The sequence below is a fragment of the Erythrolamprus reginae genome, chromosome 2 (assembly GCF_031021105.1).
Source record: "Erythrolamprus reginae isolate rEryReg1 chromosome 2, rEryReg1.hap1, whole genome shotgun sequence".
NCBI lineage: Eukaryota > Metazoa > Chordata > Lepidosauria > Squamata > Dipsadidae > Erythrolamprus > Erythrolamprus reginae.
The window spans coordinates 77,217,739-77,237,245 of NC_091951.1; the positions used below are offsets into that span (position 1 = coordinate 77,217,739).

The 19,507-nt window shown below is 38.9% G+C and overlaps 1 protein-coding gene across 2 annotated transcripts in view; it reads right to left on the minus strand.

Annotated features, from left to right (window-relative positions):
- The window catches only part of MGLL (monoglyceride lipase), a 206,573-nt gene that overhangs the window by 148,212 nt on the left and 38,854 nt on the right, over positions 1 to 19,507 (minus strand). Inside the window, exon 1 of one of the 2 annotated variants that reach the window (XM_070738389.1) lies at positions 19,299 to 19,370. The exons of the other annotated variant lie outside the window; for it this stretch is intronic. The gene's annotated coding sequence lies outside the window, so the exon portion shown is untranslated. Of the gene's footprint in view, positions 1 to 19,298; positions 19,371 to 19,507 lie in introns of those variants that run through there. 2 annotated transcript variants of the gene reach the window in all.

Here is a 19,507-nt window from a genome sequence, read left to right on the forward strand (position 1 = left end):
TATGTGTGCACTGGCCAGCTAATGCAGTGGCTCTGGGAGGCCATTTCCAGCCTCTGGAGGGGCAGGGAAGGGCATTTTTTACCCTCCCCAGGCTCCAAGAAAGCCTCTGGAGCTGGGAAGGGCAAACAAAATGGGCCTACCAAGCCCACCAGAAATCAGAAATGGAGCAGTGGGGGGGTCATGCGTGGGGAATAGGGCAGCATGGGGGGGTCACATGCACATACTGAGGGGATGGGGCACGGGGGCATTGAATTTTGGGTGTGGGCATGTAGCATGCGTGCACACACTTTCGGCACCTGAAGACCCTGGTATAGGGCCTCCTGCTTAAATGGGGTTGGATGGAGGTTTTTTCCAATTGTTATTCTGTACTGTGGCTCTTACCCTCCAAGTGCAAAAAGAAATATGCGAAAGGAGGATCTACCTCAATGGAAAATGCATCTAAAGATAATTGGCAGAAAATAGTTAAAAGAAAAAAAAATCTTTAATCACTAAAGCCAGCTCAATAGTCTTGGAACTGATTAATCAGCCTAATTAAATTGCAATGAGAAAATTGAACCTAATAACAATACTTTTCTTTCTAAAGCCACTTGAAATAATTTTATTGTCTTTTTATTGTCTTCAATTGCACTTCTATGAGAGCAAGCTCTTAATACAAATATGTTTCTTGGTAGTTGGCACCACTAGGGTTAGGTAGATGGCTTGCATAATCTCTCAGCAGAGATGGTCTGGAAGGGATGTTGTAATTTCTTACTAGGCTGAAGATTTGGTTCTCCATGTTAATTTAGGCAAAAAACAAATGAACATTCCCTTCCAAATCTAGATAATAACAAAGCAATCACATTATCCTTCTGCCAATAACATATAATAATGAGAATGATAAATGAACTCAGGTGAAATCCAAGTACATTTAGCTGTGATGCTTATTGTGGCAAATCATTCTCTTTAGATAGTATTCCATTTACAATCTTTTTTGTTATGCAGAATATTTTTTTTTTAAAAAGCCCATTACAAACAGGTGCAAGCTGATACATTTTTAATTGTTTAGTTTGGGTATAATTATATCCCTGAAGTTACAGATGTTGCAGTCTTTTATTCAAGGCACATCAAACAGTCCAACATGACACTGACTTCATGTTTCCTACACTTTCTACATATTGGATTAGCAATACCTAACCTGTTGTCCAAATCTTAGAAAGAGGGGCATGCAGACATTCTCACCTGTGGTTTTGCTTGAAGCTTGCAATGAACATGTGGTGGTAGGTTTAGATCAGATCATGGCTATAGCAATAGCACTTAGATTTATATACTTTACACCTTCTCTAAGCAATTTACAGAATCAGGATAGAGCCCCCAACAATCTGGGTCTTCATTTTACCCTGTTCAGAAGGATGGAAGGCTTTGAGCCCCACTGGTCAACCTTGACTCAAACTGCAGAACCAGTAAGCAGAAGTAGCATGCAGTACTGCATTCTAATCACCATAACCTTAACCCTAACCCTATACACCGTCTTTGTGTTCTTGGATCCTGGAGGTACCTTGTTGTTGTTGTTTGGAACAGCTCATGGAAATAAAGCAATGCAAGAGATGTTTAGAATGTTTGCTGGAAGAAGACAAAGAGCGAGTTCATCTGAGCACAGAAAACAGCCTGTAATAAAGACTACCTTGTGGTGATAAGGATAGCAAAACATGCTTATTATAAATACGCCTTTACTGCAGATAACTATCCAGAGACTAAGTTCTAGCTGACGTGGCTCCCTTCTTGGGAAACTTTGTGGGCTTGTTGGCAGGATTATGTAAAGTGTTGTATAAACTTAGTTGGATCTGTTCCGAGTTAGTCTCCAGCTGTGCTAGTCCTGTGGAGATGACCTGGGATGGGTCATCCTGGACTCACAGCTCCTACTCAAAGCTATAGATATCGTAGAATACCAGTTCCACCCACAGGTCCGTTTGATTTTCTACTCAATGAAAGAATAAATAATGTCTAACATGGATATATTTCTATTAATACATACATACAGTGTATTCTACATATAATAGGTATTTAGGCTTACAAAAACCAGTAGGGCTTTTTTGTTAACTGATTTTACAGCTTTCAGCAAAAGCTTCTAAATTTGTAAGTGTGATGAAAAACAAAACCAGCTGCTCAAAAGAATCTGCAAAATAAAAAATGAGGCAAAAAGATACATGGGTGTGGTGGAAGAACAGGATTCATTTCATGTGTTTAAACTACTCTGGAGACAATGAAGATAGAACAGAACAGAATTCTTTATTGGCTAAGTGTGATTGGACACACGAGGAATTTGTCTTGGTGCATATGCTCTCAGTGTACATAAAAGAAAATATAGATTTGTCAGGAATCTATGTTGTCTTTTTTTTAGTCTAATTTAATTATTTATTTTTAATTTTCATACTTTTCACCCTTAACCCTCCCCCTCCCTTCCCTCAGTTCTTTCTTATTCATAGACCCAGCCAGGCCAGAGTTCTAGACAATTTCTTCTTTATGTCTTCATTGGCCTTATCCCTTTCCACCCATGCAAAATAAAGTTTCCATTTTTTCCTTATCCTTTCCCCCTTTTCATTCCATGAACAGTTCAGTGAGATAATATGAGTTATTTCCATTTGTACTTGTTCAAATATATAATTGTACCATCATTTTAGTGTCCATTGACTTTTATCCTTCCATCCATATACTATAGTTGCATGAGCAGCTGACACTTAATGATTGTCATAGGGGTCAAATAAGCAATGAAGAAACAATCAATATTAATAAAAATCTTAGGATACCAGCAACAAGTTACAGTCATACAGTCTTGTGGGAGGAAAAGGATGATAGGAATGATGACAAAAACTAGTAGAAATAGAAGTGCAGACTTAGTAAAAAGTTTGACAGTGTTGAGGGAATTATTTGTTTAGTAGAGTGATGGCGTTCGGGGAAAAACTGTTCTTTTTGGTCTTGGTGTGCAGTGCTCTGTAGCAACGTTTTGAAGGTTGGAGTTGAAACAGTTTATGTCCAGGATGCGAGGTGTCAGTAAATATTTTCCCCGCCTTCTTTTTGACTCGTGCAGTATACAGGTCCTCAATGGAAGGCAGGTTGGCAGCAACTGTTTTTTCTGCAGTTCTGATTATCCTCTGAAGTCTGTGTCGGTCTTGCTGGGTTGCAGAACCAAATCAGACAGTTATAGAGGTGCAGATGACAGACTCAATGATTCCTCTGTAGGACTGTATATAAATGTAAACTAATATCAGTCTGTTTGATTTGACTCCTTATCACATTGTAAGAATTTGCCTTCTTTGTATCTGATTCCGAATGGTGCTTCAGAGCACCCTTGCAACTCTAGGAAAAGAGGTGATGGTTTTAGAGAATTGGTACCTGATACCCCAAAACACCATTTTAGACTTTCTGAAGCATTGCACGTCTCTAATATGTAGCCTTGACTTGTATTTCAGAGACTCAAGGAAGTAATCCACAATGAATTTCATAGCTCCAGAGAATACTTTCCCCATCATCATTTTTGTTTCTACTTAAGCTGATTTTTAAAGCTCTGACATTCTAACCCAATGCTTCTCAAATAGTGTGGGGGATGGGGGATGGAGGTGCAGAGCAATGCCAGGGGGATGTGTGAAACCGGGGAATGTGCTTTTTTTGCTGCAGGGAGTAGGGGTTTTATGTACTGAATAGTACACAGCCCAGAGTAGGAGATATAAAGTGCAGATAACAAACCATGAAAAAATATTTAACAGGGATGAAAAGAAAGGAGGAGAGAGATGGAGATAATGAGATAATCGTAAGTCTCCCGAAAGCTAAGACGAGGAAATATGATGAAGCATATGTAGCGCTTGGCTTCACTGTGACTACTATGGGAGACAAGAAAAGATTGGTATGTTTACTGTGTTTAAAAATGTTGGCTGCGGACAGCATGAAGCCAAAGGCGTCACTTAAACATATTATACCCCAATCACACTGATAAGCCGCTTCAGTTTTTTCAGTGAAAACGTGCCAAATATTGCAAACATAACAGAAAATAATTGAGAAGTACTGTTCTAACCCAATATGGATCTATGGCAGATCAGTGGTTTTTGTATTTAATATATATGTGTTTATATAAAATAGTTATGCAGTCACATAAGTAAATCTATTTGCAAACATGAAGTATCAACATTACCTGATTCAGCCATCTTGATAGCAATGCAGGCACTGACATTTCACTGAACAGGAAGGCAATAAAAGGCTGCAAATTTACATGTAACATTTGCATATGCTAATTTATACAGAGTTGCACAAATTTAGAAATAATTACTATGATTACCGCAATTACAAATACAATAATCTCCTAATCGTGGGGAAGACTACCATAAGATGACCTGTAGAATTGTTCTGTCTATTTTCTGGATGTTAACTGTTCATGAGCAAACTCAGGGCCTCCAATCCATCCTTAGATTTCTTCTTTAATCAGACTGTTTCAAGCATGGGGCTGTCTGCAGCTGGCCTTCCAAGTAGAAGTCTTCCTTTTGTAAAATACTGTGCATTTATTCTCTTGTTGGCAGATAGCAAATTTATTAAGCACAGCAAGTCACTTTAGTTTCCCAGCAAGATTTTAATGCATGCCTGTGATGGGATTTTTTCCTATCTGTTGAAGAGGGAAGGAAGCTGAGTTGATCAAACTGTACAAGGAGCTGCTGATACAGACTCAATGATTATTGAGTCCGTCATCGGCATCTCTATAACTGTCTGGTTTAGTTCTGCAACCCAACAAGACAACAAGACAGACTTCAGAGGATAATCAGAACTGCAGAAAAAACAACAACAATTGCTACCAACCTGCCTTCCATTGAGGACCTGTATACTGCATGAGTCAAAATGAGGGCTGTGAAAATATTTAGACACCTCACATCCCAGACACAAACTGTTTCAACTCCCACCTTCAAAACAACACTACAGAGCACTGCACACCAGAACAAGAACAGATTCTCTCCCCAAAACACCATCACTTTGCTAAACATGTCCAGTCAACGAAGCAGTGGAAGTGATGTGCCGGTGCCTGGAGGCTGTTAGGGTCTGGATGGGTGTCAACAGACTCAAACTCAACCTGGATAAGACGGAGTGGCTGTGGGTTCTGCCTCCCAGGGACAATTCCATCTGTCTGTCCATAACCCTGGGGGGGGATTATTGACCCCCTCAGAGAGGGTCCGCAACTTGGGCATCCCCCTCGATCCACAGCTCACGTTAGAGAACCATCTTTCAGCTGTGGCGAGGGGGACGTGGGTAAAATGAGGACCTGGATTGTGGGGGCAATAGCCTAGCTCTGTTTAAAAAAGTGCTATTGCTAATATGTTGTAAGCCGCCCTGAGTCTAAGGAGAAGGGCGGCATAAAAATCAAATAAATAAATAAATAAATAAATAAATAAATAAATAAATAAATAAACAAACAAACAAATAAACAAATAAACAAATAAACAAACAAACAAACAAACACACAAACACACAAACAAACAATTATCTCAACACTGTAAACTAATTCTGCACTACTGTTAATCTTCTCATCGTTCCCATCACCCATCTCCTCCCACAAATGACTGTATGACTGTAACTTTGATGCTTGTATCATTACAATTTATGTTGACTGATTCATTATATGATTTGATTGTTTATTTGTACCCGGACTATCATTAAGTGTTGTACTTTATGATTCTTGACAAACGTATCTTTTATTTTATGTATACTGAGAGCATATGCACCAAGACAAATTACCCCCGGAAGCCGGGTCATTTATTGAATTAACATAAATTTAAATAAATAAATAAATTTGAATACGTCAATTTAAATATTTAAATTCAGAACGAACTAAGGACCTGCAGAGGCCAAAACTAACGGGGCAGAAATTCCTACCAGAAAATTCCTTGGCAACTTTGGGCAAAACTCCTTGCTGAACCAGTTGAAGGTACCACCTTCACCTGGATCCAAGCCACGCCCCTTCGTTGTGTGGGAGGAGTTCACCCTCCAATCCCCGTGGGAAATTGGATCTGGTGATTCCCATGGATATCCTCTCTCCAATCCCCGACGTTGTTCCAACCTCTAGTTCCTGGAGAGAGGCAGTCCATCACCCTTTGAAGGATGCCCAAAAGGAGCATGCACAGTCACTTCTAATTACCCATTTCCGCCCCTAACCTGTCAAACCCCAATGACCAAAGGGAGGCCTATACCACTAAGTGCGCCGCACCCCCTAACCAATCCAGTCCGCACCATCAGTGTGGAATAGGCGAAAAAACGGCCGCCTCTAAAGGGGAGGCCGCAAAAAATTCCTATTCGGCCCCGAAGCGACCTCCTCAGGACACACTATTGATAGCGGAGGGTGGGCGGGTGTTCGCTGGAGGGCACCAGAGCAAGGGGGAGGTCCTGTCTGGATCGCCCTTAAATAGGGCGATCTAGGACCTCCCTCCAGTCCCAGCAGGCAGCGCGCCACCCTGGCGCGCTGCCAAAAGCCGAACTTCCGGGTTCCAGAGGAACCCGGAAGTATGGAGCTCAGGAAGCTACCGGCAGCGTCTCCTGAGCTCCGAAGGTAATTTCGGCCAGCGGTTTATGCCGCTGGCCGGGCATTTCCTTGTGTGTCCAATCATATTTCTATTCTATTCTAGAAAATTCTATTCTATTCTGTTCTATTCTATTTAAGTGAAGTGTGCAAAATTAATGTGCCTGAACACAATACCAATGGGACAATGTGTATTTTAAATGGTGACTCAGTTGCCACTCCTCTCACCCTTTCTAGATTTAGTTTATATTAAAAACAAATGCACAGTCAAAGCATTAACTCAAAAATCAAATCAGGGTGAAAAATTGGATTTGGGTGTGAAACAGGTACAGGGGAATCAGATTCAGAAGAAGGTAGGGCTTTTGGCGCTTTCATGTTAACACAGCAGATGGCATTTTAGCCAGTGGAGCGAGTTTGTCCAGCGGGTTCTATCAGTTGGCTGTTCCTCTTCTGTTAAGAAAAAAAAACCAAAACGAGGCTGCCATCTTTTGCCCTGTGCCTCCCTACTTCTGGCAACTGTAGAGCACCATCCCTAATTTGCATTAGTTACCCCAGTCATGTTCCTTGCTGCATTATTTCCGATTGAATCGCTTTAAATTATTTCCCCAAAGCTATTTTTATAAATACATGTCAACCCAGGCAAGAAAATCAGAAATGCCAGCCATCAGTGAAGCTCCTGTGTGCCCCTGACACATGACACTATTGCAAGGCTCACAGAGAGCCAAGTTAAATAATATTGAGCCAGACCTATTTATAACTCCTTTCACCAGATCCGCATGAGACTCTACTGCTTTGCCTTTGATTTTGCCTCCACTTGCACTGTTCTTGCTCCTGCCTCATTTCTCTAAAATTTATAAACCACAAAAAACAGAAGAAAGGACAAAACAGGTAAATACGCATTTTAATCTATATCTGTATCTATGACTGTCTATATCTATATCTATATCGCTGTATATCTATATCTCAAATGATCAGGGGCAGCTCAGGATTCACAAATGGCTGTGAAGCTGAATATTGGGTGACTGTGTGATAGTGTTATATAAGTTGGGAGTAGGAGGCTTCAGGTAGGGCTCAGAGGTAAGAGTTTGCATTATTTTCAAGAATAAGAGTGCTATTGGCTTTCAGTGTTCCTTTATGGCATTCTCTGCACAGAATTATTTCATTGTACATAAACACAAATTAGCGTTGTCCTTTATATGTTGCTGGTTGCCTATAATAGGTCCTAATCTGTGTCTCTATGAGGCTAAAGAAAATGTCAAACCAAGGAGAACTTGTTCCCTTATAGAATAAAGTTTCAAACTTAGAAGTAGGTTGGAAAGTTAGGAAATGAGCATTACTTTCAGAAGTCATGCTCTGAGGGGGGGGGGGGGGAATCAATCATGACCATGAAATTATGATTATAATTTGAACCATAACTCTGCAAGGTAAAGATTACAATGTAAACGTGACATAGCATTAATTGCTAAATTGCTGAGAGTGTAAATTGTATGAAGATGATTTAATACTGCTAAAATAATTAGAGTAACCTACAGAATGGGCAGCACAAAGAAGCACAGAAGTTGGAGATTTGCTACCTGACCCCTGTTTTACGAGGTGATGTATTCTTTCTCCCCCTCCTTTTGGCCTCTTTATGAATTGGGTGAAGTCATCAACCAGTTGGGGGTTCAGAATCATTGGTACCATAATAACTTTCAATTATGTCTTTCGACCCTGGATCAGTCAAGTGAGATTTTCAAGATTTTATGCCAGTGCCTGGAGGTTGTGTGGTTTTGGATAGAGAGAAACTGTCCTCAGCTTAGTCCTCCCAATAATACAGAATAACAGAGTTGGAAAGTGTTCTGCCGGCGTGTGCCAACCATTACAGCTTAATTAGTTGAAACAGACACACACACAAGTTAGAAGGCAATGTTCTTTATCAACAGAAGAGAAGAAAAAAACTCCCCTTGTAGCAACAAGGCATAGTTGAAATACAATACAAAAACGAAGTCCAATTATTAACTGAGTAACTGTGAAATTGGGTCACAGATACTGTTGTCCAAACAGTGATAAACACTCACAATGAAGTATAATCCAAAATCCAGAAATCCAAACACAGTCATGAATACAATCAGGAAACAACAATTCACCTTGACGAACTACGATCAGATAATCTTCCAAAACGACCAAGCCAGCACGTTGCTATTTTATCAGCAGTTCTAATTACTGGAGCCCCACCCAACCACAGGTGGCCTCTCTTATCTCCTGTTATTTGTCTTAAGTTGTTCTCTCCTATGCATAGCTCTATGCATCCGTGGGTCTGTCATACGTTCCTCCTCTAAATCCAAAGAAGATAAGGAAGATAAGGAAGATTGATCTCCTCCTGGGCTGTCAGCCAAGCCCCCCTCTTCCATCACACCTACACTTCCTTTGTCATTGGATACTTCACTAGTTGATTCTATCGGGAGCAAAACAGGCCTGTGACATGTGAATGTTTCCCCCACATCCACCTCCACATTCCTTGGGGCAGGAGCTGGACCAGAGCTAACCACAACAGAAGGGACCTTGGAAGTCTTTTATTACAACCCCTTGCTTAAGAGGGAGACCCTATACGAGTGAAAGCTAAACATTTTTTCCTCGGGTGCCAAAAAAGAGTGCATGCACGGAACAGGATGTGCCTGTAGGATACAAATCTCCATCTTTCAGAGAGATGGGAAGTTTATAAATGTGAAAAATAAGAATAAATAAATACTGTTATCAGTATACATTATCAGCAATCAGGGAACGGTGGTGTCAGATCTTTTATTTGAATGCAAACCAGATCATCAAGTCTTCAATAGCTACAAAAAGACCTAACATTTCAAAATTAATCAACTGTGCTAGGATTAAATTAAAAGAGTAGAACCTTCCCTTGTATTTGAATCATGCTTAATTATGTTTCATTGGAAATCTATTGTGTTTGGGGGTTTACTCCTAAGTAAGAGTAGAAAATAATATGCTAAAAATATACCAAAATATCAAGATAATATGTTCAATCAGCAAAGAATACAAGTAATCCTCGACTTATAACTACAACTGAACCCAATTTTTTTGTTGCTAAGCAAGACAATTGTTAAGTTAGTTTTGCCCCACTTTATGACTTTTCTTGGCAGAGTTGTTCAATGAATCCCTGCAGTTGTTCAGTTAATAACAGGGCAGTTTATTGTAACTGTCTCCCCCAGTGACTTTGTCAGAAAGCCACAAAAGGTGATCACATGACCTGGGAAACTGCAATCATTGTAAATACATGCCACTTGCTAAGCGTCCAAATTTTGATCACATGACTTCAGGGATGCTGCAACGGTGGGAAATGGCCCCAAATCACTTTTTTTCAATGTTGTTGTGGTTAGCTCTGGCCCAGCTCCTGCCCCAAGGACTGTGGATGTGGGGGAGACGTCCACATGCCGCAGGTCTGTTTTGCTCCCGGTGGAATCTGCTGATGAAAGCTCCTCTGACCAAGAAGACATGAGTGACAGGGAGGAGGAGAGTGTGGCAGACAGCTCAGAAGGAGATCAATTATCTAGCTCCTCCTTGGATTCGAAACAAGAGTTAATGTATTGATTTTTGTTGACACTGTCTGAGTATATTGAGTAGACTTGTCTGTAAACATAATTTTACATAGTAAAATTATTTTTGGTAAATTATTATCTGGTAAAACATAATTTAGCAAAAAGCAAATGATCACTCAGAAACTTTTCTAATTGTGGGACTTAAAGATTTTGCTGCATAGGATGTTGATAGGTAGTACTTTCCTATGCAATATAGAAAGCTCGGTATTATTTTTAAAAATCAAAAATGTATTTTTTTGTTTGTGACATGGTCAGCAAGGGAAGGCTTATCGGTATTTACATAAAATAGTCTTCTTATACAGTATCTGTCTGTCTGTCTGTCTGTCTGTCTGTCTGTCTGTCTGTCTGTCTGTCTGTCTGTCTGTCTGTCTGTCTGTCTATCTATCTATCTATCTATCTATCTATCTATCTATCTATCTAATGTAGCTGGAGCTACATTAGAGTTAGTATTAAAGCAGAGCAAGAAACATTTCAAACATTATGTGCCTGTCCCATGCCTTTCTTTTCAAGAAAGAGAGGGTATCAAAATATGTTTTAAATTAGACTGCTGTGGTTGGCAAGACAGAAAGATTTAAGCTTTCCGGTGTGATTTGTACATTGAAGAATTGCTAGATTTAATTTAGAGTGAGGGAGAGAGCTGATAAGATAAAATACGGTTATTTTTTACTAGGATAAGACAGCCAAAGTGTCATGATAATTAAAAGCAATGATCCCTAGGATTTATAGGTTCCAGATTTACATGAGAAAAACTCTAGTGTTTCTCTCCCCAGGCCTTCTTTACAATATTTATCATATTAACCTAACTGCAAAGAATCAATGGTGAGCTTGTAGTAAGGGCTAATGATATTTATAAGGGAGGGAGCCTGTGTGGCAAATAGCCGCATCCCATTATGTTTGATTTCTCTTCCAGTTAATGGTTCCATCCTGGCTCATAAAATGTCTGTGTTCACCCTAGAGATTTCTTTAAAAATGACTAGAGGTCTCAACAGTGTATCTTTGACCGGACAATTGAAAACCTTTAATTGAAGGTCAGAGTTCCCTTATGGGCAGCAAATAAATTTAATAAAAAGAAAAGGCTGCTCAATGTTGTATCCATATTTTTGCATGCAAAGCATGCTATATACCATCTGTAACTATAATGCTGCATCCCTTAAACCCAAAATTCAAAAAAACAAATTCAGATTGGCAACATAGTAAATACGTTGTCTTTGGGCCGCTGCAAAACTTTATAATTATTCTAAATAATATTTAAATACCTTCCTGAATTTAAATAAAATATAGCATAATAAATATTTTTTCACTGCTGTTCCAGTTTCTCGTCTCCATAATTCTATCCCATACAAGTAATGCTTGGCTAACAATCGCTTGTTCAGCAACTATTTGAAATTCCAACGGCCTCCGAAGGAGTGGTGAGTTTTTGAAATTCCAGCTCTTCCAGCAACTCGTGGTCATATATTCATATCCTGCCTTTATTATTTCTTGATCATGATCTGGACACTTGGCAATCCGATCATGCTTATGGTAGTTGCAAGTTTGCAACATCTGGCGTGACTGTGGCTAATGACTTACACTGCCACCTTCCACAAGCAAAGACAATGGAGAAGCCAGCAGGGAATTTCGCAAGTTCTTCAGATAAGTCTCTCCTACCCATACATCCTGCCCCACCCCCTTTGCCTTGCACCTTGCCAGTTACCCTTGCACAACCTCTCCCATCTTGCTATACTCGTTCTGGGCCTCTTCAGCCACTTACATCACCTTCCCTGATCCTCGCTGAGCTCACACCATAACCCCCCCCCCCCAGTATTAGCGTGCCTTCCCTCAAACTGTGTTCATCTTTCCAGTCACACATGCACTCTTGTGGACCCATCCTGCGCTCTGCTACACACGCAGCCCACCTCCTTAGCCACTTGTGCGCTCTTCCCCACAGGAAAGCGGTCACCCTAAGCTCCATTTGCGCTCATGTCTCCATGACCACAAGTGCGCCCCCTCCCTCCCTCTCTCATCCGGCAGCAGCCCCTTCCGTGGCTGCTAGCCTGCTTGCAAGCTGCCTCAGATTTGCAACATGCTATGACCACTGGTTGTTGGAAGCCAGGAGGAAGTTGCAAGAAGGTTCTTGCTTAACAACCCATGACCCTTGTTTAATGACAGCAAGGGGGACAGCAAGGGGGACTACAGATGCTTCCATTGCTGTTACAGCTCAAAGACAATAAAATAATAATAATAAGAAGAAGAACAATAACAATAACAACAAACAACAAACAACAATAATAATAAACATTTATTTACAATGCCCTTTTAACAAAGGACATAACAGCATGTTGGTAATAGCACTTTTTAACAGAGCCAGCCTATTGCCCCCACAATCCAGGTCCTCATTTTACCCACCTCGGAAGAATGGAAGGCTGAGTCAATCTTGAGCCGGTGATGAGATTTGAACCGCTGACCTACAGATCTACAGTCAGCTTCAGTGGCCTGCAGTATTGCACTCTACCTGTTGCCCCACCTCAGTGTTATGTAGGATTAGAAATGCAGAGTGATTTCCCCCCCTCCTTTTCTAGAGTGAGGCAAAAATAAAAGAATAGCACCTTTTATAATTATATATTAGTGTGTCCCATAACAGCACTTTGCCAGAGCCATACAACAAGAGTGATCCGATCTGACAAAGAGAAAATATTGTTGTTTGGCAGATGAACTTTTTATGCTTAAGGGGAAAATATTGGTTTTATTCCAATTTCCTCTTCATGTTTTCATTTAATCACAGGCAGCTCTTTGCTCTGTTGTTTCTCTTTCACCACAATGTCAACAAATGCAGAGTGGGATGATCTAAAGCCAGCACGCACGTGATGGCACAGGATTCCCTACAGACCCAGATGCATCCAGCTGTTATGAGATGTGTGGGTGGTTCATAATGACATCATAGGATACCTGGTAATTCCAACAATCATTCATTAATTACAGCTTTCAATGCGCTCTGAGGCAAAACCTCGTGAGACCTGACAAAAAGTTCAAAACTAAATTATGCTGACGTACTTAGAAAAGAGATATGGTGCCCTAAAATAATAAAGCTGATGATTGAAGATAACCCATCTTTTTCCTCCCAATAGCCAAGAGGGAAAAGCAAGCAAGATGTGCATGTGGCAGACATTAAGGCTGGTAATGGATAGGAACGAAAGGCAGAATTTAATTGTCATCTTGCAAAAAACCCTGTGATGTTGTGGGTTCCTCTAGAACAGTGATGGCGAACCTTTTTTTACTCAGGTGCTGAAAGAGCGTGGGTGTGCATTATTGTGCCTGCGCGAGTGCCCATACTCACAAGGTGGGGTTTCAAGGACTTTGGTGTTTTTGTGATGCTGTGATTTCGCTGAGGCTTCCCTCGCTGGGAAACCCCACCTCCGGACTTCCGTTGCCAGCAAAGAGCCCATTTTTGCGATGTTGGGATTCCCCCGCTGGGATTCCCATACGTCATCACAAAATTGCGGAAGTCCTGAGGTGGGGTTTCCCATGGAGGGGAGCCTCATGGGAACCCCAGCAGCACAAAAACGGCTGCTTCGGCTGGCAAAAGGGGTGAATCTTGGGCTTGCATGCAGCCACCCCGAGTCTTCGGAGAGGGGTGGCATACAAATCTAATAGATAGATAGATAGATAGATAGATAGATAGATAGATAGATAGATAGATAGATAGGTAGATAGATAGATAGATAGATAAATAATCGCTTTTCCATTGATTCCTATGGGAAACATTGTTTCGTCTTACAAACTTTTCATCTTACAAATCTCGTCTCGGAACCAATTAAGTTCGTAAGACAAGGTATCACTGTACTTGTTTCATGGACTTTTTCACATGTACTGTAATTACTGAGTAACTACAGGAACTGTCAAATATACTGGTAGAGAGGACAAGACTAATTCAGAGTCTCACAGATTCTTCAGTTGCTTTCTTAAAAACAGGCACACACATCAACATCAGGTTCATTTGAATCACCAACATGAATACTGTAGATCAGGGGTCCTCAAACTTTGGTTCATGGAATGGCATCGATCCACGGCATACCAAAAACTGGGCCATGCAAATAAGTGAAGCCCCATTCACAGGATGTAGGCAGCACATGAAACCACATTCCTTCCAATCCATGGAAAAACATCTCTCCAAAGAATGGTGCCTGGTGCCCAAAAGGTTGGAGGCCACTGCTGTAAATACTGAATGAAAAGCACTTTACTATAGTCAAGAATAGAGTATATAGTCCTCGACTGTAGACCACAACTGAGCCCAAAATTGCTTTAGTAGTTACAAATAGATTTGAAATTAAGTCTCTCCACTTACCGTCAAGCATCTTAGCCATTAAATATACTGCTCTCAATTTTGGTGGTGAGTCTCAATTCAGGAACAGGTACCTATTCCTATCATTTCACCAGTAATAGTAATTGTGTAATTTCAAGGTAGAGTATAGGTTTTGTCAGGGGTTGATTCCCATTCCCGCTGCTACCTGTGTGCTGCACGCACAACTTCGCTTCTGCTGTGTGTGTGTGTCCCAGTGTGTTTTTGCTTCTGCATATGCGTAGGAAGCAAAATCTCGTGGAGGAGGAATGTGCAAGATTTTGGTGGGTTTTTTGCTTTCGCACATGTGCAGAAGCAAAAAATTGCCGAAATTTCACACATACACACATCCCCTTGTGAAATTTTGCTGCATGCGCAGAAGCAAAAACATGCTAGGATGCACACACAAGTATGCAAGAAACAAAAGCTGGATGCACAGCACAACTTTCACTACTGGTGCAGCGTCCTTATCCATACCAGTAGCAACCCAATACTGGGTTTTGTAGAGAAATCCACTAATAAGAAACAACAAGTGTCTGGAAAAGTCACTAACAAGATGAGATAATCTCTCCACTAATAGAAAGCAACAGATATGTATTATTTTTAGTGTCATTTTTTCCCAAGGTGCTCAGAATAATGTAAGCCACATATTTCCTCCTGTCCAAATTTATTTCCATAACTAGGCTGAGAAATGACTGATCCAAGGTAATTTAGTAAGCATCATACTTGAATGTGGATTTGAACCAAAAATCTATCCACTAGTCTTAGTAGGAGGAGCTTAAAGGTAGACTGCCCACAGCCCAGGCCCACTAGGCAGCCCATGCTGCCATCTGGACAGAGGACCTGCACGGCCCAAGAGACTTCTCCAGTGGATCAGGCCCCGGCACCTGCCCCCCCCGACATAAGCGAACTTGACCTGGCCATACCCACCCCAACCATACCCACCCAGTCCACCGTGACCACCCAGCCACTCCTACCGCAGCCCACCACGGGCAAACAAAATCTTGATCTGGCCCTCAATAAAATAGAATTTGACACCCCTGACATAGATTTTTGTTTACTCAGGAATTAGTGTGTTGATTAAATAAGGCTAAGTCTGTTAAATAGGCCCTTACAGGATTAAACTTTTATAAACGATTATTTTTGTATTTCTCCACATGGTTTGAGTATTTTCTAAAACATTTAGACACAACAGATATACAGGATGCTCTTAGAGTACAATGGCTGGAATTTTGTTAAAGAATGTGAAAACATGCTGTGTTAACCATACTAATAATTACTAAATTTAAGCAAGAGTTACTGAAAGGAAACAAAATTAACATTGTCAAGATTAAAAAAGGCAACCAACAGATGCAATGAAAAAGAAGCTTTGTAATCTGTACTTTTTTTCCTGTGTATTCAGAGTGTAATGCTGTTTCTATTATTTGCAGCAACCTACTACAGATTTAATAAGCTATTCAAAACTTAGCAATTAGAGAAATTGTAGAACTGGAGCAGTGTTGCAGGTTAAAAACAACTGACACAGCTTCATAATCTATTGTTAATTTTATTAAATATTTCATTAGACGGGGAGAAGGATTTTTATTATGCATTCTGGCACTGTACTATACCACATGTGAAGAAATTATTAATTTATCAAAGAAAATCCAAAACAAATTTAGAAGAAAGGTATTTTGCTAGTCTCCACAAAGCCAAGCCTCCTTCTCTCTCCTTTCTTTATTAAAAATTGTGTGGAAATAAGACATATGGATTAAACCAAGCACAGTTTGGATTATTAGAAAGAGAAGCCTAAGAATTTGTATTTTGAAATAAAGATATGCAAGTGTGCTTCTGCTCACAGACACACAGAGCTAATACACAAAGGACATACAGAAACAGAGCATACAATATGCCATTGAGGCTTGGAAAGGATTTGAAAATACGGTGTCTGATGTAAATACCAGGTCAGCCTTTCAGAACCAAACAGCCTCTTGAAGAAAACAGCAATAGTACTTAGACATATACCGCTTTATACTGCTTTACAGCCCCCTCTAAGCAGTTTACAGAATCAGCATATTACCCCCAACAATCTGGGTCCTCATTTTACACACCTCGGAAGAATGGAAGGTTGAATCAGCCTTGAGCCAGTGAGAAACACACTGCTGGCAGTGGGCAGAATTAGCCTACAATATTTATTCCAAAACTACTGATGTTTAAACTGAATCTCAGCCATTAGTTCTCTACAGTCAGTCTACTATGAAGAACAGCCAATAAAATTGATATTGCGGTGGAAAGTGTATGAAACCTTAGTAGAAAAGGAAATGGGTGGGAAGCAATCAGAGACTCCTCGAAAACGTGGGCAAGACCAAGGAAGCAACAATTACTCAAATTTTAGTTAAGATATTCTTAATGCTAAATACAGAATTTGGATATGGCAATAGTAATTTCCAACCATTCTTTATAGTAAATTAATGAAGGCAGAGCTTTTTTACTATAAGATTAAGTCTCCGGAGAAGGGCGGCCTAGATATAGAAATAAAAATAAAAATAAAATAAAATAAAATAAAATAAAATAAAATAAAATAAAATAAAATAAAATAAAATAAAATAAAATAAAATAAATAAAATAAATAAAATAAATAAAATAAATAAAATAAATAAAATAAATAAAATAAATAAAATAAATAAAATAAATAAAATAAAATAAATAAAATAAATAAAATAAATAAAATAAATAAAATAAATAAAATAAATAAAATAAATAAAATAAATAAAATAAATAAAATAAATAAAATAAATAAATAAAATATAATATAATATAATATAATATAATAAAAAATAATAAAATAATAAAATAAAATAAAATAAAATAATAAATAAAATAAAATAAGATGCTTTCCCAAGATTTCTCCATACCCAGGCTGAATTGCCTTTTGAGATTAGCTGTTAGCGACTTACCCGCTGCTATGTTTCCCATTTCTTTCTCAATCTTCCCACAACTTCTCCCATTAAGAAACCATCCTTTCACAACCAAAGTCTGCTCCAAAGAATAAAAGCCTATCATGTAATGATTCTATGAAACATCTGTTTCCATGTCCATAGCAAGGTGCCAACATGCAGGAACATGTTGCAAAGGATGTTTTTATTGCATATATGCATATGATAAGAGTTAGTGTGCTTTTCAAGGATTTTTTGTTTGACAATATACTGAAAGAAAGGATTACCACTCCTCTGGATTTGGCAATAGTTTCTATCTTTCCTTGCAACAGCTCTGTTGTAGCCTCTCAAGAGGAAGGCTTTTGCAAACCACCAAAGACCTGTAGATGAACATCTGGTTAATCCGTTTGGGTGGGTAGGGATAATATTTGAAGCTTTTAAACTTTTTTTTACAAGTGGAAGAGGAAAAACTACTTGTTATTCCAGGAGTTCAGAAATCTCAATGAATGGGAAGTTTAAACTGGAGACAATAAATGAGGATTTGTTTATTCTGCTTGGACTGAGCAAAGTTGGGTTGAAAGTTCTGCCTATAAAAAATGGATATTACTTCTTTTGCCTGCCAGATTCAAATTTTAAAACTCATGTTTCTTCTGTTTCATATGTGAATGGTCTGCAAAGTTGAGAAACACATAGATTGAACTTAAAGTGGATTGGAAATTGTTTTGTGACTCATCAACCACACCATTCTTACAAACAAAACAGATTAGCCCAAACTTATTATGTTATTCATAGGCTAAGCATAGAAATAAACAATGCAATTAAATTAAAATTAAATTAAATTAAATTAAATTAAATTAGAAATCAGTCGCCTGCTTCCTTATCAATTTATATTTAACAGAATGTTGTCATTTTTTCCAAATGGAAATGCTTTTATTTACACAAGTCATCTACTAACGGATTTGAGATATATTGATATGAATTGTAAAATACAATAATAATAATGCAATAAATAAAAACAATGACAACAATCCCACATTGAATCCCCAAATGACTTCCCAAAAAGCAGAGATTTTAGCATCTTGCAGACAGACAGAAAATGAGGTCAAAGTTCTCCATAGAAGGCTTTTCTGTGGGAGAAACCCCACACAGAGAATACCTGTAGTTATATCCACTCCTATTATATCTCATAGTAATTTGGGACTCAGAGCAGTCTCCACTGTTATCTGACCATGAAAAAATGAATGGCTGCCAATATTGTATCTCTACAGAACTAATCTGTAATTCAAGAAAATTAAAAGACAACTCTCTGGAGCTCAAATACTCTTTCTATGTTTAGATTGTCTACCTAAATAAAATTTAAAGATATTTAATTGACTTTCCAGCATTAAAGACAACTATTTCCAACAAACATAGCATTTTAGAAAAAGTAATATTTGCAATGGTGTTCCAGATGCGTATTGTTAGAAAGAATATTCACAGTCAGATTTGAAAATTGAATGACAGCTATGCCAAGTAGATAATTAAAAGTAGAAACATAAACAGAAATATAAGAACATGATATAAAAATAACACAATGAAATTTCATAATTCAGTTTCATTTGTTTAAATTGAATAATTCATAAAAACAATGTACTTACAATATTGTTTTAAAAAACCGCATTGCATATACTCAGCTGACATGTTTCCAGATATTGTGGGTTAGACGATGTTAGCAGAGTAAGCATCTTCATAGCCATAACCAATATTAGATATAAGATTTTAATTCATGAATTTCACCCTTTTTACCAAATCACAAAAGCACAGCCCCCTATGTTTTTTTTAGAACTGTACTGCTATTCTGCCCATTATAACTATATTTGTAAATTAACCTGTCCTATAAATAGTATATCACATCAAACCTTAGAGTTGCAGTACTGCAAACAACCATCTATATCTTAGTGATATTATTAATAGGTTACCTGAATTGCATTCTCCACACAGTAACCCCTGAAGAGAGTCCCTAGAAGCTTCCTCTGGTGTAAAAATGTAGTAAAGAGGTTGCTACATGTCGCATAATCCGGGGATCATATTCTCTTTGTGCTGAAAGACCTACACTGTTTTAAATCTCAAGACAGCTTCAAAGCCGATTACCCAAGACGGCCTATCTCAACTTTAACCTTCAAGATCG